The sequence below is a fragment of the Ambystoma mexicanum genome, chromosome 14, assembly GCF_040938575.1.
Source record: "Ambystoma mexicanum isolate Mex_15411 chromosome 14, UKY_AmexF1_1, whole genome shotgun sequence".
Lineage (NCBI taxonomy): Eukaryota > Metazoa > Chordata > Amphibia > Caudata > Ambystomatidae > Ambystoma > Ambystoma mexicanum.
In genome coordinates this window covers 534,778,491-534,802,858 of record NC_090940.1, presented here as the reverse complement: position 1 = coordinate 534,802,858, position 24,368 = coordinate 534,778,491, and the positions used below count along the sequence as shown (strand labels likewise).

The following is a 24,368-nucleotide window of genomic DNA, read 5'->3' as shown; positions in this document are numbered from 1 at the left end:
CCTGACCTGCTGCTGTGTTTAATTGTGCGCTTTCGGGAAGTCTAAACTATAGTGTGACTTTTTTAAAATTTGAATTCACTTTACATGTATGCCTTGATTCCGACAATAAAGTTAGGCGGGATATAAACACTAGAGGACGGGGGTTTTGCTAGGTCTGGAAAAGATCTGGGGCCACTCTAATTTTTGGACTGTCAGGACTCGGGGTTAGCTACCCTTTTTGGTTGTAACCCCTGAGCTTCTATCCAGGGCTACATCCAAAAGACCCAGGGCTATAGCCCCCTCGGCCTCCCCTAGCAATGCCTCAGACAGAGAAAGCCTTTTATTTTGTTTCCTTTCATTGGCAGGAAACCTGTAGCATCACGCTTAATAAGAGCTACCCCACAGCACAGGGCTGGTGGAGATGAAGATGTAGTCCTGTAGTGATTCACTGTGCATATCGTCAAGAGGCAGAGAGGGAGAACCACAGTGAGAATCATTGGAAAATGGCAGACACCAGGAGTCTACAAAAAAATGCAACATTGTAGATCAGCACATGTCTGACCCAAAGGATAGACTAAGGCACTGAAAAGACCCAAGAGGCGTGTGTAACGGAGATGAGAGTTGAAAGATGCAGGGGAGTCACGCCATGGAGGGAGTATTTTTCAGCAGTTTGCTTATTATAGAGCAAACCTTCTATGAGCATGGGATTGATTTCATTTGCATAGAGGTTTGTGACTGAAAACACTTTAAGCAACTGTCTCAAATTCAGTTGTCCCTGTGCACTGATAATACCTTACCAAGCAAGAGCTATCCTGGAGAACCTGGCGCAATTTTTGGATATTGTAAAAAGCAGCAAAGAGTACATGACTTATCGTTTACTTTCAGTAAAGCTTGTGGATCCATACTGTTCCACGCTACACATGTGTACGTATGCAGGACTATACATCTACACCCCTTCATCCTTCTAGAAGAACGCTTGAAGACTAATTGGTAAGTAGAGTACAGTACAAGAAATTGATTGTCGCAGGACATTCAGAGAAACGTTGTCTGACCACAAAACCTCGTGGAAATAAGAGAACCAACTTTGAAACCTTGTCTTTTGCTAAAAGAACCTCATTACTAGAATAAGAGTAATCGACACGATGGTCAGTCTGTCCCTGTAGTGGTACAGAAATCAGGAAAGTAACATTGAACTAGTGTATAGTCAGAAGCAGACAGAGAGCCAAGTACCAGAAAGAAAACATTTGAAACACAGCCGTCTTGGAGACAAAGCCCAAAGTGTAACTGAAACTAACGACAGAGACATTGAAAGACTACTATGAAAGAGTGTGAAATCATTTGCATTCTTGTGTGTTGGGAAAGCGATTTCTACCCCACCCCATAACCAGAGGCTATGGAAGAAACCATGTTGAAAACCACAACGTGGGAGACAGAGTATAAACCCAAAGGGATTTATTAATGAAAGTGAAGAAACCCTGACAGAAATGAGAAATTAAATATGTGATGACTTAATGTTTTCATTCAATGTGGTAATGACTCCAGGGAAGATAATTATGTATTCACGCATGTAAATAAAGCATGTTTTCATTGATAAGTGCCATCTACCCTTAATTTGAAATTCAGCTGCGAATGTACTCCTTAATCTAGTGCAGCTTGATGAAGGTTTTTGAAGGGGTTACTTGGATCATGCTATTCGTGACTTTAGGCTTGATAAGTGTCTGAGTTACTTTGGGGGAATCTCACTTAGTTTCGAAATATCTATCTTCAGCATCTCCAGTAGTTTTGCGTTTCCCTGCTCCATCATGTCCTAATACAGCGATCATGCGCGGTAAAGTTTTTATTTTCTAACATTGTATATCACATTCTCCTAAATGTAATGCCTAAAAAATATTCTCTAACCAGTTTCAAATCTTGAAAGATAGAACAATGATGCTAATCTTATACATGTTATTGTGCATTTAGGGAAAACCTGCTTTCCCTCAGGAAAGAAATGAGTTTCCCGAAGACTCGTAGACAAACGAGTTCCCAGGTTACTACAATACTGCCAATGATTGGCACTGAATGATCAAAGTATATGATTATTTTCCTCTCCAAGGCTTGAATGATTCCATGTCTAAAATTCGACCCTCTAGCAGTCCTCTGCATTTTGCACTCGCCACAGCCACATGATAATAGACTCTTGGCAAGTATGGAATTATGAGCTTTGTGCATGTGTACAATGCGTGGGTGAGTGACATTGAGAATCTGGCAGGTAGCTTGCAACTTGATATTTTTACTCCTGCTCTACAGGGAACCCTTTTGTTTTTAGACTGCTAAAGGTTGCGCTCCCAGAAGACTGTCTTCTGTTCTCCATTATTATGACCGTAATGCTGTTCTCATAGTCATCCTTCTGTATGGTCCATCTAGAGAAACCCTCATCGCAGTTTCCTTCCTGTCCTTTTTTAAATCCATCCAATAGAGGCTCCTCCCATACCATCCTTGTCACCTACATGTCCTATGATTCTTTTTTCTCTTCTCTGCCAATTGTCTCACTTTATTAAAGTACTTTTTCCTTTCACCACAACTCATACCTGACTAAGGAGAGGTGAAGTTGTTAGCAACCATTTTAAAGCCGCTCCGTAATTTTACCGGTTAGTTTTACATTGTGATGCTTAAATGTTTGATGATTTTGTTGTAACCATGTATGTGTGGTTTTAATCCATTTATTAATTAATTGGACTTATTCGCTGTTCGGTGCAGTCTTGGTATGCCCGTTAAACGTGTTTCTTTTATTTACATTGCCTGATGAGTCCCCTTGGACTCCGGCAAGTCTCTCTCTATCTTTAAATAGGTGGCAGCTCTCGGCCTCAGTATTATTTCTCTCCACCACTTATGTGCTGGAGAGAACGCCCGCGCAGCGGACGGGGTCAGCGGGTGCGTTTAAGGCAAGCTCATCTGTGCCCGTTCGTGGCAAGGACGGGCTCTGGGCTCCTGATGATGCAGGTCCTGACTCGCCCCAAAATTTCATTACCTATACACGCAGTGAACCTACTGCTCTGGCACCTGCTGACTTGTCTTGGCCTCAGGGTGTTTTACCTTTTACTGCTACCACCCTTTGTGTTACTGTCTCTCAGAAGACCACTGATCCGCCTCCTGTATTAAAAGCTTTTCTGATCAATGCCCGCTCTGCGGTTGCGCATCAGGATGATCTTTGATATAATCTAGATTCACATGCTCCTAATGTATTCTGCATTACCGAAACCTGGTGTAATGCATAATCTGGCCCAGACATTGTACAGCTCTTGCCATCTAATTATGACCTAGTGCAACTAGACCGAGCATCCCCCAAGACCAGAGGTTGTGTTGCACTGGTAGTTGAAAAATCCTAGAATTGCCAGTCTGTACCTCTTGAGGACAATCTACCCTGTGAACTGGTTCTTGTTAAGTGGCAGGCTTCCCCAGAATGTGTTGTTTATTTTCTTGCGGTGTATTGCCCCCGAGCTATGTTACCAACCAATTTTTTTGTCCGACTTTGCACAAGTTATTGCAGACTTAGCCCTTACATACCCTAACATTGTGGTGTTGGGGGATTTTAACCTTTATATATTGCAGAGTATGGCTTCTCCCTTTGTAACCACAGCCCCACTCATAATGGGGTAATCAACTTGGCCTGATTTTCTCAAATATCCATGGTTTACATGTTTTTAACTCTCTGCCGTGCTTTGGTCCGATCACTTCTTGATTCCCTTTTCTTTTCCTTACACTTTGCCTAAAACCAAGCTCCCTCTCCCCACAGAATTTCAACGGCGGTTGTCCAAGGTCCCCAATGAGACTATTTCCCAACCTGTTAAGGTAACCACTCAACAAAACAGAGTGAAGGGACTGAATATTTGTAATGCCCTGGTTATGGCTTTAAAGGACACTGCTGATGCTTTAGCTCCCCTTCAGCTGCTTCCCACACGCAAGGTACCCTCAGCTCCTTGGTATACTTCGGAACTGAGGTTATTGAAACAGAATTGCCGTCGTGTGGAGCAGAAATGATGGTTCTTATCTGAACCCGACTCCAAAAGGGCATACATTCAAGTTAGGAATCATTATCAATGGTCCATTAAAATGACTAAAACTCGGCATTATGCTGACCGTATCCTTAAGGCCTAATGCTCTGCTAAAGAGCTCTTTGCAGTTGCTAAAGAACTGTCTACCCTAGTCCAAGCCCCTTCCATGGTTAGCCGTTCGCAATCTCAATGCCACCTTATTGCCTCATTTTTTCAAAACAAATTCACATTATGAGGGAGAAGATTTGCATTGATAAAGCTACTCTCCTTGGCACTAATGTATCTTTGGACTGTCCGGTTGACAGCACATTTAATTTTGCTACTATTACGGAAAGTATAGTGATGGATGCGCTTCTGAAGCTTATATCTACTTCCACTGCCGCCTCTATCCCGCTGTATATTCTTCAAGATCCCTCTTTGAATTTGGTTCTGGTGCTTACCGAAGTGCTTCAGTACCGGTGCACTACTGGATTTATTGCCCCTTCTCTCAAACATGCTGTGGTCTCTCCGTTGGTCAAGAAGCCTCACCCTGACACTGCACTGGTGGGAAATTGCCATGACTAAATTGTTGGAATCGATTGTTACTCAGCTTGCAACCTACTTTCAGGCCAGCAGTATTCTGCATCCTCTGGCTTTCGACCCAGGATGGGTACAGAATCAGTAATGATTTCACTCCATGATGACATTGCACTGACACACGACCGTGGAGAGACGAGTGCTCTTATTTTACTCTATCTCTTCGTGGCCTTCGATACCATTGATCACAGACTGTTACAGTGCCTATTAGATGCTGATTTATCACGACTGCCTCTGAAGTGGTTCTCTTCTTTTTTAACTGACAGCACTCAAGTGGTGTCTCTCCCTCCGTTTACGTCCCTGCCTGTGGTGTTTGACTGTGGAGTACCGCAAGGGTCAGTGCTCTCCCCTTTGCTTTTTAATTTATACATGATTGCCCTTGCCAGGCTCATTGCTAGTTTTGGCATGCTCCCAACGAAAGTCCTTTCAAACTTCAGAGAACCTTTCTTTCAGCGTTGTCCTGGTGGAAGACCGAAAATTGGCTTAAGCTGAATGGGGAAAAGACTGAGGTACTAGTGACTGGTCAGTCTCCCAATAGTTGTTCTTCTGGCTACTGGCCTGCTTGCCTGGGACCCAACCCTAAACCATCTATTGTTGTCAATGGCCTTGAAATTAAGATCATGTCCTCAGGCTCTAGAGAGGCGCACATTTCAGCGGTCTTCCGGAGTATCTTTGTGGAACTTAGGGCGTTGAAGAAGGTGCTTCCGTTCATTCCTATTGAGGCTAGAGTAAAATCGTTACTGCTTCCATTATGGGTGCTATAGACTACTGTAATGGCATCTATTGTGGACAGCCTGAAACATTGCTTCAACGACTCCAGATCCTCCAGCCAGGTTGGCTTTTAGAGCCCCTCGACTAACCCATTCTCAGGACCTCCTTCGGCGGCTTCATTGGCTGCCTGTCAGAACCCGGGTAAATTTCAAGGTTCATCGTGCTATTCACTCCATGGGCACCAGGTTCCTACAGGCAAAGCTGTCATTTTACCAACCAAAGAGAATTCTACGCTTGGCTCATCAGTTTCTGTTGACTGTCCCCCGCTTTGGACGCTCGCGAGTGGGAGGCAGATCCTTTTCTGTACTGGCCCGACTCTGTGGAATGCTCTTCCTATGCATTTCAGGAGTATTCATGCCCTTTCCATCTTTCGCAAGCAGTTAAAAACCTTTCTGTTTTAATTGGGTATCTCTGCTCTCCGGTGTCCTTTTTTTTCACCCATCACCTTGAAGCCTTTTGGTGTTTGTTGCGCTTTATAAATCCTCATACAATACAATACCCCCTACCCCAAAGTCCCATTACCCACACTAACCTTACATTTTAGGTTGCCCCATGTCCCGACAACCAGTGCTTATTTGCTAGCTGCACAATGCCCTGCCTGCTGCAACCATTGTGATAGTTTGTGTTTTTCTTTTCTCATTTTACAGCGTTTATAATTAAAATTTTGTAATACTTATGATTTTACTTTTTGGTTCTGAAAAAACTATTATACATGCAAGTCATGTTTTCTAGAGTAAAAAAGAGAACGTTTGGGAGGGAAAATAACTTCTATATTCTCCCAAAAGGGATTTGATTGTTAATTTCATGCTTGGGAAAAAAATGGATGGTCGACTTTTGTTGTTGACAAATTCATATTTGCATTTTAAGCATTCTGACTTCCTAAGGTTCACACTTGGACGAGATACCATTTGAAAATGCTTTCCCTAGCTTATCAAAAGCAAAGATAATGTATTTATTTGTGTTCATATACATACAGCCGAGTGGCTTTGCATATACCACATACAGTTATATACAAAACAATTAGCACAGATAAAATCACAAGCAAAATTCTTAAAGTTAAAAAATACTTCATTACTAAACATTTTAGCAGTTGGTATATCATAGCGATTCATCACTTTACGAGTTGGTCTTCATCGTCAACAAGACTATATAAAAATAGTCATGAGTGGTGCCAATGAGCAATCTAACAAGAGTAAAGCTTAAGATTACAGACATGCGTCAGTTTGAAAACAATTAGAAGAGGTGTATTAAACACATCACATCAATTTAGTATAATTCACTGTAGCCACCTAAGAAGAGTATCAAAAACAGATGTATCAACAGAATAAAATAGCAATAATCTCAACCCATTTCCAATAACATTTTACAAGATATCAAGTTATGATCACATCCTTTCATAAAATCAGACCAAATTAAATGGTTGCTGTTACCAGACGCACCACAATGATATGAATTTAAAAATCTCCCTCGTAACGTACGCAGACTTTCACAATTGATTAACAGGTGTTCAATTGTTTCAAGATCATTATTACCACACTTACCACACAAACGACAACATTTGTTTTTGCACGGGATTCCAATTCGGGCCCCTAGGGTGATCCAGGCATGCTCAGATATTGCCTGGCAATCATACTATTAGGATAAGCAATAAAATAGCACAGTTTGCAGCTGCGTTCAACAATATAGTCGCAAAATTCAGTAGCATTGCATACAGAATACATATTCACAAGCTGTTGTTCTTTGCAAATTCCTTTCATTTTAGATTTAATGCGCAACTTTATCATATAAGCATCTCCATTCGGAGGAAAACCAAGACATCTTTCTGTCCATTTAGCATGTCTAGAAAGCAACATCCCAAGGGTCCCAATTGCCATAAAATTGTCAACTTTAAAAAACACATCTAAAAACATCCCCATCATAGTGTTTTTCATTAGTTTGAACAGATTGTCACAAAACATGATCATCTTCACTGTTGAATCAACGGCTATATCACGAAGCTTACATTCTAAATGAAGATATTCGTTTGGCGGTGATTTTGGGAGGAACAACAAATGGCGCAGAATCGCAGCTTCAAAGCGTTTAATTTTTTCTCCATATTTATGTCCCCATATCTCTACGCCATACAACATAATAGAGCAGATTTTAGTTTGATACAACAGAACGATTGTCACTATGGATATACCGGCTTGTTGGCCTATACATTGTCATAAACTACCAACAGCATGGTTGCACTTTACCTTTGTTGCTATCCGATGGGTTTCCCAGTTCAAGTTTCTTTGCACATGCACATCTAAATAGTTATAGGAATTAACATTTGCAAGAGACTGCCCATTCAGGGTACATGTGACTCTCGAGGTCTTAAATTTGGAATGGGTAAATTTCATTATTTTGCTCTTGTCCATGTTAATGTTCAAACCATTGGCTTTGGCATAAACTCCTAGATCTAAAAATAATGTTTGCAGCCCTTTGGGAGCATAATCGACCAAGATTAGGCCGTCTTCATATGCTAGCCAACTGAAATGGTGAAAGGCCCATTTTAAATGGGCACAGCATGGAGTTTAACAGAGCAACACCTAATGTTGCTGCAACATTGCAGCCCTGTTTAACGCCACTATGAGTTGACGTAGACGCGGATAGTTTTTCTTCCGCGTAGAGGCGGATCTTCAGAGAGGTGTCAGAATACAATAGCATTAACATTTTCGGCAACCCGCTCTAGTATTTTCCATTGTGCTAATTTATGCCAAAATCTGTTAGGTAACACTGAATCAGATACTGCTGAAAAATCAATAAAGGCAGCATAGACTGGCGTCTGCCTGCGCTTCCAAGCGTATTCGATGGATGTTTCGAGAATGACCAGGTTATGGATGATAATACCTACACTTTAACCAGCTATAGTGTTTGACAATTCCTAAAAAGCATTTTTTTTCATCTTAATTGTGTTTGTTTATTATATTTTTTTATGCAGCATTCAGTTAATAAAACAAACTTTTGCTTTCCATTCCATTGCCATTGCCAAGAGATGAGACGCAGCCTTCTTGTCCATTATTAACCATAGTATAAAACTCCCCATTCAACTCCCACCCTCAAGAGGGCCTATCATTGTTGCACATCTTTTTTTTCAGCCCTCCCCTAGACTTTAATCCCATAGGGAAACATCTCTTGATTTTACAGTTTCCTCATTATCCTTCTCAAATAGAAATTAATCTAGTTTTGGGCCCACACTTTTCTTACTGAAGATCACCTCCAAAAACACCCACAGAGCCCTCAATGCCATTATGCTAGTACTCCCATAAAGAGTTTTCCACCACGGTTCAGCATTCAGGCCCTGGATCATCTTCAATTTGTCATAAAGGAGGATTGTTCTTTCCAACCTCAATTCCTGGCAAAATAAATTCAGATGTTGCAGTGTGTTTTCATGTAGGCTGCAAAACCGGCACTTGTTGCCTTTTACTAAGCCATACTTAAACAGAACTTCCTTTGTTCTCAGCATGTTAAGACAACATCTCAGAACCACGTGTCTGTCTTGGATTAGGTGATTTTTTTTTTTTAAGTAGTCCGGGGTAATGTTCGTGAGCCCGGAAAGTGTTATGGGTAGGGAATGGGACCGTGCCGCTGAGCGTCTTGCGTCAGTTTCTGACCCGTCGGCCGACATTAGGGCTATCTTTCCTTCTTATGATTGGTACACAGAGTTTCTACAGAGATGTTAAGGTTTGCCAGGATTTCCACACATTTGTCCCTCCATTGGATCAATGGCCAAAAAGTCATTCCTTCATCATTGATTTTGATGATTTGGTACTGCGGGGGACAAGTTGGAGCGATTATCTTACCGAAGGTGGCTAGGGATCTCCATATAATTTGTGCATAAAGCGATTGCAGGCCCAGTGCATGTCTAATTACGGCCATCGGAATGGCATTTGGGAGTCTTGGTATCTTCCAGAATTTGGTTTCAAGTTTTTCCCAGGTTTCCCAAGGGAGTCCCATGCCCGCTTTTCCTGCATACATCAAAGTTGGAACCACCTTCAGATTGTAGAAGTTAATGGTGGGTTGAAGTGAAAATGTACCAAACTTTCTCACAATTACCAGACCATGAGCTGTTAGTTGATTGGTTTTTGTGTGCACGCTTGCAATCCAAGGCTTCTCACCACTGTGAGAGCTGATTGTTATACATATGTACTTTGTTGATGTTATTGATCTTATTCTATTATTTCCCAGGCACCAGCCAAAAGGTTTTCTTGTCTTTGCTCTCGGGATTTGAATCTCCAAAATCGCACATATTCCGATGTGAATTGTTTGCAAATATTTTGCCCGTTCTGGTCCGCGTACGCCTGTAGTTCATCCAGTTTTCTTTGGAGGCTCACTGGAGTCCTGCCCAACAGCACCAGATCGTCCGCGTATAGCAGGTGGCCCACAGGGCAACCATTGATCCTTGGGGGTACCTCTTTCATGTCATTAATGAAAAAGTTATACAAAATCGGTGCCAGAGGACACCCCTGTTTTAGTTCCCTTCTGGTTGCTATCTACTTGGTTAGATTGCCAGTTGGATCCAGCCTAATCTGCAGCGAAGTCCCTGTATGAAGCGCTTTGATGGCTGCTAAAAGGTAATTGGGGCAGCCTTCGTCTTCCAATTTTGTCCAAAGGATGTCTCTATCGACCCGATCAAAAGCTGCCTCAGTGTCGATAAAAGGTACAGTTTGTAGTTCCCCTCAGATCTTCATTTTTCGAAAACTGATCAGTAGAAGGTTCAGCCCACAATCCACATTATTCATGACACCAGATTGTCTGGAATCGAAATTGCATGACTTCTCTATTCACTCTTTGAGCCGCTTGTGAAGGATTCCGGCAAAGATTTTCCCCAAGACGTCCAACAAGGAAATTGGGCGGTAGTTTACTGGGTTAGCTCTATCCCCTTTTTTTTAAACAGAACCACTACTGCCCTTTTCCATGAGACAGGGATTCTCCCCTGTAGATTGATTCTCTTAAGCAAGACCAGGCAGAAGTCAGTCCATAGCTCCAGGCGCTCCTTTTAACATGACATTGGTCATGCTATTGGGGCCTTGGGCTTTTGACAAGCTTGCTTTAGAGATGATGTGTTTAATTTCCTCTCTGTTAAAGTGAATAGACCAGGCTTCAGTTTGAGGTTGTTTTCCGGCTGCTGTTTTCCTGGTATTTCTTTGGCCATGAAGTGATTCAAAGTGCTCCAGCCAACCAGATTCTTCTATAGGATTTAACTGAAGAGCTCCGGTATCATTCTCTTTGCTGTTCAGGAGAGGCCAGAAATATTTAGCGTTTAGATTTTACGGCCATCATCATTTGTTACTCGTATTTTTGATAGAGGATGACTTAACCCAGTTTCTGTATTGTTGTTTCCTTGCCCTCCTTTTCTCAGACCTGATGAGTGGGATAGAATTTTGAAATCTGAGGTCCTTTGCCAACTGGTGCTTTTTGTAGGCAATCAAAATAAGAGAAGGCAAGATTCGTAACCCTACAGCCTATTCGGAAGACATTTGCCATTTACTCAGGGTCTCTGTTTGGACTGGGAGCGAACTAGTCAATCCTTAACCTGTTATGGCCGCTCTCAAGGCGGACCTTGCATGTCCAACATTTATCACTCCTGTTGTCCGGGTCTGCTTAGCTGGTTTTAGGTTAAGACTAGTGGGCTATGATTGGCGGGGTACACCTTCAAAGAGATCACCCTTTGGAACATTACCCTGTCAATGAAGAATTAATCAAGCGTGGCACTCGATCGTGCAGTAGACCAGGTTTTTGCCCCCATCAGGTCCCCCTTCACCTGGCCGTTAACTATATCAAAGTTCCAATTCCTGGTTGCCTCCAGCTAGTTCTGACTTCATGTGTTTTTTTTGTTCTTTAGTCTAGCCCTTTCGTCTCCCTTGGCAGTCCCCAGGCAGTCGATGTACAGGTCCCCACAAACGATTATCCAGGTGTCGTCTAGTTCTGATCTCAAATCGTCAGACTTTCCCTCTTTAGCTTTGGGATTCCTATACAAGTTGAAAATAACCAGCAAGCCCGCCTTAGGATTGGAGGTCTCCTGCAGTGTTGTCATCACATTCTGCATCAACGAGGTAGGATTAATAACTCTACACTTTTCCAGACGTTTTGTTATTTACAAAAGGGAGCAGTCCCGATGAAGGTCTACCTCTTGTTGCTTTTGAAGCCTTGTTCAGACATCCCGTAAAGCCGTCTAAGAGGGGGGTTTCTCTGAGCCAGGATTCTTGGATACAGAGTACGTCCAAGTTGGTTAACCTCTGGTGCAGGTGCTGAAACAGATGTACGAACTCTCTGGTATTCCAGGAGCCTCAACCCTCCAAGGAGTCCCTTCCATTCATTCTAATCTCTGATCGGTGATGCCAGGGTCCTTTCTTACCAATCCAGGATTCCTCCTCTCCAATCCTGGTTTCCAGGGCATCTTTCTTCAATTCATTTGGTTGTGCCGTGGCAAAAGCCCTGCCTTTGATGGTTATCCAGAGAGCAGTTGGAAAGTCTCTAATGGGTTTGGAGGACTCCTCGTCTTAATATTACAGATTACCATAAGTGAGGATGTTTGCCAATTTGTGTAATCTTGATTTACGTTGAACAAAACATAGGCCTCGATCTGGTCTACTAAAATGTGCTTACATAAATCATGAATGGCACAGGAGTACAGTAAACGAGACATTCACTCCTCCATTGGTGAACAGAACTTATTTATTTATTGCATTTATAGTCGCTTACAAAGCCCTTGGGTGAATAGATGAGTCTTGAGTCCTTCCGAAGCGTGAGTGGAGATTGTTCCAAAGTATGGCACAGTGAATGGGGAAGCTGGCGATGCCTGCTCTTTCGCATTTAAATCTCGGTGTGGTGAGGCATTGGCTGTGAGCAGATCGGAGGGGTCTGTTGGGATTGTGTGTCTTGACCTTCTGGGTGAGGTATGAACAAGCATTGTTGGAGAGACAGCAGTGGGTTATAGCGAGAATTTTGAAGGAGATCCATTTGCGGACAGGAAGCTAGTGGATGGGTTTTCGTGCCTCCGAGATGTGGTCGAGCTTGGTCAGGTTGAGGGCGGCCAGGAGAGCATGGTTTTGTAGGACCTGTAGTTTGGTGAGGTTTTCCTCAGATGCCAGAGAAAAGTGCACTGCAGGAGTCTAGCTTGGACAGGACAAGGGTCCGTGCAATAGTAAGAAGATTTTCTGTGGAGAGAAAAAGCTTGCAGCAGGTGATGAGCTTTGTTGCGTCAGCTGAAGTAGAGGCAATGTGGTTGACATGGAATGTCACGGTGAGAGATTCATCCAGATAAACTCCCCGTGTTTTTACTGCAGTGGCGACAGGGCTTGAGTGGCCATCGAAGTTGAAGTGGCTAAAGGCAGCGTTGAGTTTGGCGAAACAGGTAGGCGAACCAATGAGAAGTAGTTTGGTTTTCTCATCGTTTCGTATATGCTGTTCACTTTGGTGGTGTCTTGTGTTTGGTTCCCAGAAAGGGGGATGAGGATTTGGGGGCTCGTCGGCATAGTTAGTATAGGTGATGTTCAAGGAGTCAAGGTGGTCAAAGAGGGGCTCAGTGTGAACATTGTAGAGCGTAGGTGAAACACAGGAGCCTGGTGGATCTCTGCAGAATACTGGTGTGAGGGAGGACGCAGCATCCCCAGCGAAGACACTGGAGGATCTGTTTGCTAGAAAGGCAGAGATCCATTTTGGTGCTTTTATGGAAAAGTGGGCAAAGGAAGTGAGGTGGCGGCAGAGGGTTGGAGTGGTCGACCAGGTCAAAGATGGCCGAAAGATACAGGAGAAGGGAAAGGTTGCCAGCATCCATGGTTTTGTCTATTTGATTTTTTTTTACTCGAGGAGGGCTGTTTCAGTTCCCTGTTAGGATGGAAGCCAGATTGTCGGGGGCTCAGGATGTGATGTGCTTCAAGGAAGTACTGGATTTGAAGGTAGGTGCTTTGTCAAGAGACTGTGGTGATGGGCCTGTAGTTGGTAAGGTATGCTGGTTCTAGGGTAGGTTTCTTGGCAGAGGGGCAACCCAAGACTCTTTGGGGGGGGTGCATATCGAACACGTGGCAAAATAGGTGTTGATGGGGCATGGCCTGGAGCGCCAGCGATGAGGCAGCTCCTCTGATGGCCTCCGCTCGGATCCGCGGCTCAGCGTTAATTTTACCCGTTTCCAGCTAAGTTCGTTGGTCGTGATGGGGAGCTTTCACCTGCTGTGGTCCTGGGCAGTGGATGGCAGCGTTTTGAAGGCATAACGCCTTCGCTAACGGCGAAAACGCGACGGGGAGCGCGAAGGCCTGCTCCCGTAACGCAACCTAAAATGGCCGCCGCATCCTCGCGACTCGCTCTAGGCTGGCGGCTGGCTGCCATCGTCTGCCCATGAGACGCGTATGAGGCTCATCCCGCCCGACAACCTGCACCAGAGCGTCTTCCCCCCCCCCCCTGTGCCTGGTCCTCGACGGGGCGAGGCCCGCCGCCGGGGCCCCTGTGCTTACGCCTCGCTGGGATTGCTCTCTCTGCGGACCCTCCACCCTCGTCTTCCTGGGGCGCCCCTGCCCACTTTCTGCCTGCTGCCTCTCCCGGCTACCACCGGAGGCCCCCCCCCGTGATCCCGGCTCGAGTGAGAGCCACACACGTCGCCTGGCTGAGATTGGTGGCCCCTCAGCTCCACCTCATTCCTGGGGCGCCCCTGCCAATCTTCGGCCTGCTGCTCTCGGGGTGGGGCCCTGCCTCCCCCGGCTACCATCGAAGGCCTACTTGTTACAGCGTGGCCCCGGCTCGGGGGTCGGCCACGCACAGGTGAGGTGAGCTGCCCCTCAGCCCTGTCCCAGCAACCCCTCCCCCGGCCGGCCTTCAGTCCGGAGGCCCTCCATCTCCAGCTACAGCGTGGCCCCGATCGTGTCTTCTGGCCCCTCTGCTACCTGCTCTCTGCCCCCCCCTGGGGTTACCCTGAGGCCTACCACAACACCCCCTCCGGGCGCCTAATATCCCCGCCTGGAGTGCCCTCGAGCTCTACCTACTCCGACCCTACACAGAGTGTTTCCCCCCCCCTGCGACTTCCTGGGGCTCCCCTGCCCACGTCTGCTCACCACTGGTCGGTGGTGCTGACCGCCACCTTCCCTCCCCGCGGAACGATGGCCAAAGCACTAAAGCCTCCTAAATCAGCCGACATCTCTGCTATGCTGCAGGCCTCGGGGAAGGGTGGGAAGATGGACCCCCTCCAGCTCACCCCCCAGAAAACATCTGAGGGCGGCGGAACGCTCGCAACTAAGGAGGATCTTCAGGCTTTCATGAGCGATATTAAATCTGAATTCAGAGCCTGCATGTCGGAACTCACTGCCAAATTGGAACAGACTGAACAAAGAGTCGCCAGCATCGAACTGAGGGTTGGCGAGGTCGAGGACCTGACCACGGACCACCCCGCTTCACTGACGGAAATTCAACGCACCGTCCAATCGCTGGTGGCAAGAACCGAAATCCTCGAACATAAACAGGAGGACTTGGAGAACCGCTCCCGCCGCAACAACCTACGTCTTCGCAGGGTGCCCGCCTCGATCTCTGATCGGGAGCTCCCGGAATACATTAGCACCTTCTTCCCGTCCCTCCTGCCAGACCTGAACGAGACTCAACTGCTGCTGGATCGGACCCACAGACTGCGCCCTCGCCGAGGGGTCGATACGGACCCCCGCCCGGACGTGATCACTAGGGTCCACTTCTACACCACTAAGGAGGCCATAGCAGCGATTGGCCACTCTAAGGACGAGCTCTCATTTCAGGGAATCCCGATACAGATCTTCCAGGACCTCTCCCCGCTGACTCTTCAAAAGCGCAGCATGCTCCGGCCTCTGTCACTCTTTCTTCGGGATCAGCAGATACGTTATCTATGGCTCTCTCCTACGGCCCTACAGTTTTCGTACAAGGGCACTCAGCGCACCATCAGCCACCTCGATGATGCAATGTCAATCTTCCGCCCGGACTCCACAGAGACCTTGGACCTCTCCGCTCCGGGCCGATCAAGCCCAGCCTCAGAAGCAACCTCCCCAAAACCAAAACGGACCCCATGGTCCAGAGTGCAGAGAAATCACAAACCCAAATGACACGCCTTAACGTCTGCACTGGAACCAGGACGCTGGAACGACCCTAAGCTTCACATCATTGCCGCGGATCCGATGCGGTCCATAACACCCTCCAAGGCGGATGACACCACTTTACCCTTGGGGAGACTTTCGAACATGTTGGTGCTGTCGAATGACAGCCTTAGTGCCTAGGGGACATGTCGATAGTTCTAAATCGACCCCACTGGCTGCACTTTGGTCCTCCCGTTGGAGGTCGCTTTTGAATATGTTTTCTCCAGTTGGAGACCAGTTAGACCAGATTAAAAAAAACCTCGACCACAGGAGACTCCAACTCGATCATGCTCTCACGTCTATGGCTGACCTATAACCTATAAGCCTCAGATCCTTGACTCACTACAGTGCCAGGAGGGTCACTTTATTGCAGTCAAATGCTCCATCCATGGCCAGCTCTACACCCTCATTTCGGTGTACGCCCCGAACGAATATCAGGAGAGCTTCTACCAGGATCTGGAGGTCTCTCTCCTCCCATTCATCGAGGGGCATGTCATATGGGAAGTGACTTTAACGGGGCTCCGAACCCTCTCAAGGACAGATCTCACCCCCGCGTCTTATAGAGATTTGAAGTTGGCCGCTGGCTTGCTCCACCTGTTTCGTACACTAAACATTGTGGACTCTTGGAGGGTTCTGTCCCCGGATGAACGGGACTTTACCTTCTATTCATATGTGCATTGTACCTTCACCAGAATTGACCTAATCCTGACCTCCCCACAAATCCTGTCCTTCACTGATGATGTGATAATTGGCCCCCGGATCCTTTCGGACCATGCTCCAGTTACTCTGACCCTGCGGTCTCATGACCCAGACCCCCCCTCCGCGCTGCCTGTGGTGTGTCTATGACCCTATCCTGCGAGACATGGCAGTGATGGACTCAATCGCCTACTCCATTAGGAACTTTTTCGTTGAAAACCGGGACGAGGACACTTCCCCGGCTAACACCTGGGACGCCATGAAGGCGGTCCTCAGAAGTGAGCTGATTGCCCCGGGAGCCGCATACCACAAAAGAAAGAGGGAGTTGCGCGACGCTTTGGAAGCAGCAGTCCGAGAGGCTGAAGCGACACAAAAGGAAGGGCTGGGCCCCTAAATCCTACAGGATCCTGCAAATGGCCAGGAAACGGCTGGAAGCCCACTACGCGGAGGCTACGGCGAATCTGCTAACCAACACTAAGCAATGGTACTACGCTCACAACAACAAGGCCAACAAGCTTCTGGTTAGCAAACTGGCAAAGGCGAAGAGCAGAAATACTATCTTAGGCCTCTGTGATCCGCAGGGGGTGATCCACTACGCTGACCATGAGAAAACACGCTTGGCAACAGCCCACCACCTGGAAATAATGCAGCCGCGAGAGATCCAATTAAGCAGCACTCATACATCCAAGAGACGACCCTACCACACCTAACCCAGACGGCCAGGGAAGACCTGGAGGCCCCGATTACAATCGAGGAGGTGGAGGCGGCCATTAAGAGCTTAAAACCCAGAGCCCCGGGCCCGGATGGATTTTCCACTCGCTTCTACAAAATCTTCCGGCCCCAACTTGCGGCCCCCCCTGGCCCGCCTCTTCAATTCATTCGTGGCCACTGGCACCGTCACCCCAACGATGCAAGAGTCTATTACAGTCCTTATCCCTAAGCCGTTGAAAGACCCCACGATATTGGTTCATATAGACCCGTTGCGTTGCTAAATTTGGACGCCAACATATACTCTAAAGTCTTGGCCAACCGTCTGGCACCTATCCTCCCTAATATCATAGACCCGGATCAAACAGGCTTTATAAACCACAGGTCGACGAAAGACAACATCTGCAGGGCCCTGGACCTCATTGAAATCGCCACTCGGGATTCTCAACAGCTAGCCCTATTGGCATTGGACGCAACTAAAGCGTTCGACAAGGTGGACTGGTCTTATCTGCGCCTCACTCTGGGGGCCTTTGGCTTCGGTCCGACCTTTCAGAAGAGGATCCTGGCGAACTACCAGTCCCCCATGACAAGGCTGAGTCAACGGCCGCTTGTCGGACCCAATCTCCCTCACGTGTGGAACGAGGCAGGGATATCCTCTATCCCCTCTGCTTTTCGCTTTGGCCATGGAGCCGCTGGCTCAACGAGTCCGGAAGAACCCCCGAATCAGTGGCCTGTGCACCGGCTCTGTGCAACATAAAGAGGCCCTCTACGCGGATGATGTTTTGCTTACCATCACAAACATTGAGAGATCCATGAGCGAGGCCTTAACTGAAATCCACAACTTTGGGATGGTCTCGGGATTTGCGATTAACTATCAAAAGTCGGCGGCGTTGGGAGTGGGCATGACGCCAGCTGAACGGGAGGCCCTGGTGAAGAGAGGTCCATTTCAATGGAGCATCAAATCGATCCCCTACTTGGGGGTTCATATCCCCGAACGCCCAACGGAAGTTTACCGAGTTAACTTCCCGCCACTCTTCGAGGAACTAGAAAAGGATCTGACCCGCTACCAACCCCACGAGATCTCCCTCCTAGGCCGGATCACGGCCTGCAAAATGAACTTACTCCCGCGCTTCCTCTATGCCTGTGCCGCACTCCCGATCACCATTCCGCTTCCCCCCCCCCTTGCAGCGGCTCCAAAGGAAGATGGTGGACTTTATCTGGAAAGGGAAGAAACCGCGCATCCCGCGGAGAACAATGGTGGCCAGCACGAGATTGGGAGGCCTGGGGGTCCCCGACCTCCGCAAATACCATATGGCGGCACAGCTGGCCCACCTCCAAGCATGGGGACTTGCTACGGGTCGACCGAAATGGGTGGAGATCGAACAATCCTGCCTCTCTCTTCCCCTTCACTTCCTCCCGTTCTTACCCACAGCTTTACGCCGCAGCTGGCCGGGTACTCTCACAGATATAAAACAAACAATTGGGGCCTGGGAGGGGCTCGCAGACACCGGGGCGTCCCAGGAGACTTGAGTGCACTCTCCCCAATCTTCCTCAACCCAGCTTTCTCCCCCAAACTTCAGAAACTGGGTCGCAGGGGGCCTCGCCACCTTAGGACAACTTTTTGAAGGGGACTCCCCCCTAACCTTTGAACGCTGCAAGATGACTTTTCAGTTAGCAGAAACGGATAGGTACTCCTACGCTCAGCTCAGACACTGGTGCTCTCACCCACAGACCCGAGCGGCGGCCACAAGACCCCTTACCTCACTGGAACTGACGGTGAGCGACCTACCGGCCCGGGGGAAAATATCGACCCTGTATAGGCTGCTACAGGAGGACCCCCTCCGGTCCAGGCCTTCCTACATGTCCCAATGGGAAACGGACCTCGGACACGCCATTGAGGACCATACATGGGTAGACATTTGGACAAGAACGCGGACGCCTTCCCGCTGTATAACCAACAGGGAGTGTGCCCATAAACTACTCCTACGCTGGTATTACCCCCCTCTACGCCTTCATCACTTCCAACCAGCACTAAACCCTCTCTGTTGGCGAGTTTGCGGCCTCCCAGGATCCTACTTCCACATGTGGTGGACCTGCCCCCGGGTGCAGGAGTTTTGGTCTCTGTCTAGCCACCATTAAAGACGTCACCCAGGCGATCATTCCGCTCACGCCCGAACAGGTCCTTTTAGGGATTCCATTGTCAGGCTCATACCCGCGGTCGGGGAGAAGAGCGGCCTTGATATCCCAGTTCCTATTAGCGGCTAAGATCACGGTGGCCCGCACCTGGAAGTCCGCGGACGGACCCTTGATGGCCCTTTGCTGGGTCAAACTTTGGGATATTTTAATAGCTGAGAAAGTCACGGCAGCCAGGGCGGGACTGCTTCATCGTTTTCGGGAGATCTGGGGACCAGTGCTAGACTATGACCGGAAGTATCCGGCCCTGACCTACAAACCGCCCCTGAGCGCAAGGGCCCCTCACGCTATGGAGGACCCACCAGTGCCGCCGAGCCAGTCTGACTAAGGCCGAGAACTATGCTTGCGGGGGAACGTACGGTGTGGGTGACGGGGACTCTGGGTTACTTGACCTGAGATACTATATGTAATGTCTTTGTATAATTTCTCCTGTGTGTCGATTGATAAAAAAAAAAAATAGGTGTTGATACTGGCAGCGAAGAGGGGCAGAAGCAGTTCGCCGCATTCCTTTATAGGGGGGGGGTGCTGGAAAAAGGTTGCCTTTACATTTTGGAGGTTTGAGGCTGTTGATTAGAGTTGCTAGGTTTCAAATTGAGATGACCTGTATCTCAAATGGAGGGATAGGTGATGGTAGGGGGAGCTGCTTAGTGAATGGTAGCTGGGCTTCCGGTATGCTGGTGAGTTTCTTGCTGATTTTGGATTGCAGGTGAAACATTTTTTCCGTTAGGGCATCTTGGATGGCATTGCACCAAATACTGTCTTTTACCGAGCAGGAATGGGTGTGGGGGTGTTTAAGCTCTGGGGCTGGAAGTGGCAGATGCTATTATTTCATTGTAAGAGGAAGATTTGGCAGAGAGTATGGTGCGCTTGTATTGACGGGAGATGTCCGAAAGGTGGTATTTGTTGGGGGTGGTCAGGTCCTTAAGCCACGTGGCTTCTACTGCTCTCTTGGAGGTGCGGATGGTATGAATGTCCGTCTTGAACCACATGTTGTGATGGCTGCTGGCTTTTGTTTTGCATGCTTTGAGAGGGACTAGGGAGTCGATGGCATTCTCTAGTAGTGCTTTGTAGTGTTACACAGGGTGCAGAGGTATTGTGTGGGATGAAAGGGAGGGGGCGATTGAAATGAGGGATGAGCCGAGTGCTGGTAAGGTTCCGGGAGCTGTGGGCAATGGTGGGGGGAGGGGTAGGGGAGGACTGGTTGTTGCTCTTTTGCCAGGTGTGGGGATGGAGAAGGAGATGATGTGGTGGTCTGACCATGCGATGGAGATGTTGCAGTTGTGGTCCAGGAGGCAGTCAAGTGTGTGGCCGTGCACATGGGTGGGCTTAAGGTGATGTTGGGTGAGGCCCAGTGTGGTAACGGATTTAGCAAGGGCTGAGGCCTCTGTATCCAAGGTGTCGTTATAGCCTAGGGTGATACCACCCAGGATCACAAGTTGGATAGAGGGCTTAAGGTTGGTGGCCATGAACTGGGTGAGGTCATTTTCCAGTGTAGCACAAGGTCCAGGCGGACAACAGATAAGGTGGATGGTAATAGTTGAGTTGGGGGAGCAGGTAAGTTTGTCTGAGATGGATTTGCATTGGGGAATTTGCGTGGCGGTGAGGGCACGCAGTGGGATGTCGTGTCTGTAGATGAAGGCGAACCAGCCGCCTTGTCTGAGAAGTCTGCCGCTGCTGAGTATGGCGTAGCCTCGGGGGACAGCAATGGTGAGGGCAGCTGGAGTGGGTTTAAGGTTCTTATCAGTGCAGTCACTGAGATTGGTGTTGCGCTAGAGGGTGGTTGACTGGAGGCATGTGAGGGAACACTGGGGTGTCTGTGTGAGCACTACCATGTGAAGGGAACGTTCTGAGATGGGACGTGGCAGAAGCTTTTACGTGAGTGAGGTTGTTAGTGGGGATATCACCAGTGGATATAATGTCAAAGGCTCGGTGTGAGCGCATGATGGCAAGTGAGCTTTGCAGACATTGGTGGGCCATTGTGGAATGCTGGCACGTGGCGGTAAAGGAGCTTTGCAGACCTTTGTGGGCCATTGTGGAATGCTGGCACGTGGTGGCAAAGGAGCTTTGCAGACCTTTGTGGGCCATTGTGGGATGCTGGCATATGGTTGCAAGGAGCTTAGCAGACCTTTGTGGGCCATTGTGGAATGCTGGCACATGCTTGCAAAGGAGCTTTGCAGACCTTTGTGGGCCATTGTGGAAAAGTGGCACGTGGTGGAAAAAGGAGTGTTGGAGACCTTGTGGGCCATTGTGAAATGCTGGCACATGGTGGCAAAGGTGCTTTGCAGAACTTTGTGGGTCGTTGCGGAATACTGGCACATGAGGCAAATGAAGATTCAAGATGTAAGAGGGCATTTGTAGTGAGCGGGCAGATCCAGTCTGCCTGGGGGGTTTGCGGTTGCAGGCAGTGTGCTAGACGTTGAGGAGGGAAGTTGTGTGTCCTTACTAGGCGGTACAGGCTGTGGATGAGCATGTAGGTGCCAAGGCCATGACAGGGGTAGGAAATGTGAGGAGGTTGATTGAGAGTGTTGTACTTTCAATCATTGTGCCATGGTCTTTAGATTGCCCATAGAAGCAGCTGATGACAATGCAGGCAGTGATAGGTTGGGAGAAGAATAGTATATTTCCGTGCCTCAGGGAAAGTAGTTTCTGTAAATGCTGAATGCAGTGTGACTAAGGAGCGGTCAGCGCAGCAACAACTGGTATTGTGTTGTGTGACTAATGTGGTTATTGGGCGAAGTGGAGGTAAGAAGGGACTCAGGAAGGGAAGAGCGGGCAGTTGGGTATTGTGGGAGGGGCACGGCGACTCGAGCAATGCTGGCTTCTGGCAGAGGCTTGTAGGAAGCAATGAGATGATGCAGATTTTCTAACAGATTAACAAGCAGGTACTAAAAAGTAACACTGTTCCTCTGCACGACTGAAGATCCTGCAGTGATCTGAAAATGTCTACCGAAATATACTTGCATAAGTATTCCCTTTATGAAATAGTTGGATTAGCAATACAATTCTGAAAAAAGAGGTGTCTACCAGAGACAAAATTTCTATTTTGTTTTTATGAATCCATGTATGATAACGAACAGGCTTTTCACTGCTATTTTGCAATCAAATTCAATTTATACTCTTATCAGTATAAACTGAAGTGTGTGTATAATCAGTCACAAAAATGCACCACTAGGATAGGGAATGGGACATTTTCTACATTTATCTTTTTATAAATAACAATAAATGTCACTGTTTAGACTTGAAGTAAATTTTATTTATCATACACATATATAAAAAGTTAATTCATGAAACATATATCAAATAACCTTTCTCAAAAATTCAAACCTACCATTCATTCAATTACTTAAAAAGTAGATATATCGCACCTATCTCGTTGACCACTTGGTCAACAATCTATTTCACTGTGAAAAATGCCCTCCACCTGACTCTCAGATGGTGCTATCTAGGTATAAGCAATTACACAGATTCAAATGTCTACATATATTTCGGTTGACTAGTTGGTCTTCCACAAATTTGCCCACTTGATGAAGCAACCTTCGTCAGGACCACAATGGGGAATTCCATCATTCCCATTTAACCGAGTAGGGTGCGTTAAACCACTCAAAAACATGGAAAACAACGTGTCTGATGGTAAGGACGCATCAACGGTCCGTTAAGCGGGTTCTTCATAGCCCAGTTCTATGTCTGTGTGTGTCTAGGTATGATTTATATACTTTTTAAGTAAGTGAATGAATGGTAGGTTTGAATGTATGTGAGTTGAATTTTTTAGAAAGGTTTTTTGATATATGTTTTATGAATTAACGTTTTATATGTGTATGATAAATAAAATGTACCTCAAATCCTAAAAAGATAAACGTAGAAAATGTACCATGCCCTATCCTACTGGTCCATTTTTGTGATTGATTATAGTTACTAGCCTGGAGGACCAGGGATTTTGACCAGGCACCCCTTTTGTGTATAAACTGAAGTGTGTCTTTTTTAAAAATATTTTGTAGCTGAGTGAAAGACCTACAACTCAAAGACTATTTTTTTTTCATTAAAAAGATGTGCATTTTAGTTTACAAAAAATAAACTTTTTACACATTACATTAAAATTCAGTTTCAAAGCAATTACAAAATAATTTAATTCTTATTGAAGGTCAAACAATTAGGAAGTTTACGACAAATTTTACAAGAATCATAAAACAAATATTTTCAGAACAAATAAACTACTTAGCACAAAGTTCGTCATTCTTAGAATCTAAGACCAATAAACACCATAACTGGCATTGAATTAACGAGATAAATCCACAGAATGTAATCAAAAAGGAATTATTAGGATTGACCATACACTTTTGCCACAAGGATTCTCGAGCGATGGAAGTAGCCCAACATTGGTGGCTCCTAAATGAGTAAACCTCAAATCTTTGAAAAAGGCACAGTATATTACCAAATGCTTTAAAGTTTCAGCCTGTAACTCATTTAAACAAAATCTACAGGAAATTGAGAGATTTTTTGTCCAATAATGAGTTTGTTCAAGAGTATGAAACTGGTTCATTCTAAACCTCATATATAGGTCTCGAAGCTTATCACAAGGAAAGCAAAGAATATATCTTAGTCTAGGTATTCGTTTGTGAACATGTCCCGCATATTCGACATAAAGTCGATGTATCCCAATATAGTCTATGGATGGGCACCAATCATACTCGTACAATTTCTTTTTAGAAAATGCTGGACGTTTCCAAAGGTCTTCGCTAGTTATGTCGACTTTTAATAAAATCGCTTCCATTCTTTCCGAAAATTTGGTCAACGATATAGAATTAGATTTGCTGATCATTTGAGCAAATTCCTGATATTAGGAGTTCAATGGAGGATTCAGCATTTTCGAATAGGAATTAAGTTGTCTCCAGTGAAAGCGGGCAGCTAAGCTAGATAGGCCCGATTCAATCCGAATACAGGAATTGGGAATGGAATTGGCAAGCCCCAATACCTGTTTCCACATCATACCTTGTAAAGAGTTCAGATACGATGTAATATCACAGAGACATAGATCTCGGCCATACAATAAAACTGTTTCAACCTTATACAAATAAAACTGCAGCAAAAGAGCAAGAGAAAATGTGCAAAATTCCTACGAATGATCTTCAATTGAGAGATTAAAGGCCAAGCCTTAGTTCTAATAGAGGTTTGCCAATTACCAATAGACAGACGGTCCGCAACGTCATACCCCAAGTAAATGTTCAATTTTGACACTGTTTAAGTTCCATGTAGACTACTATTAGTACAGCCTTTCTTTCTTCATCAAACCAAATATAGGATTAAC

The 24,368-nt window shown here is 46.5% G+C and overlaps 1 protein-coding gene across 4 annotated transcripts in view; it reads left to right on the top strand.

Moving 5' to 3' along the window:
* The window catches only part of WDR25 (WD repeat domain 25), an 825,376-nt gene that overhangs the window by 280,612 nt on the left and 520,396 nt on the right, over window positions 1–24,368 (top strand). The gene's annotated exons all lie outside the window — the stretch shown is intronic.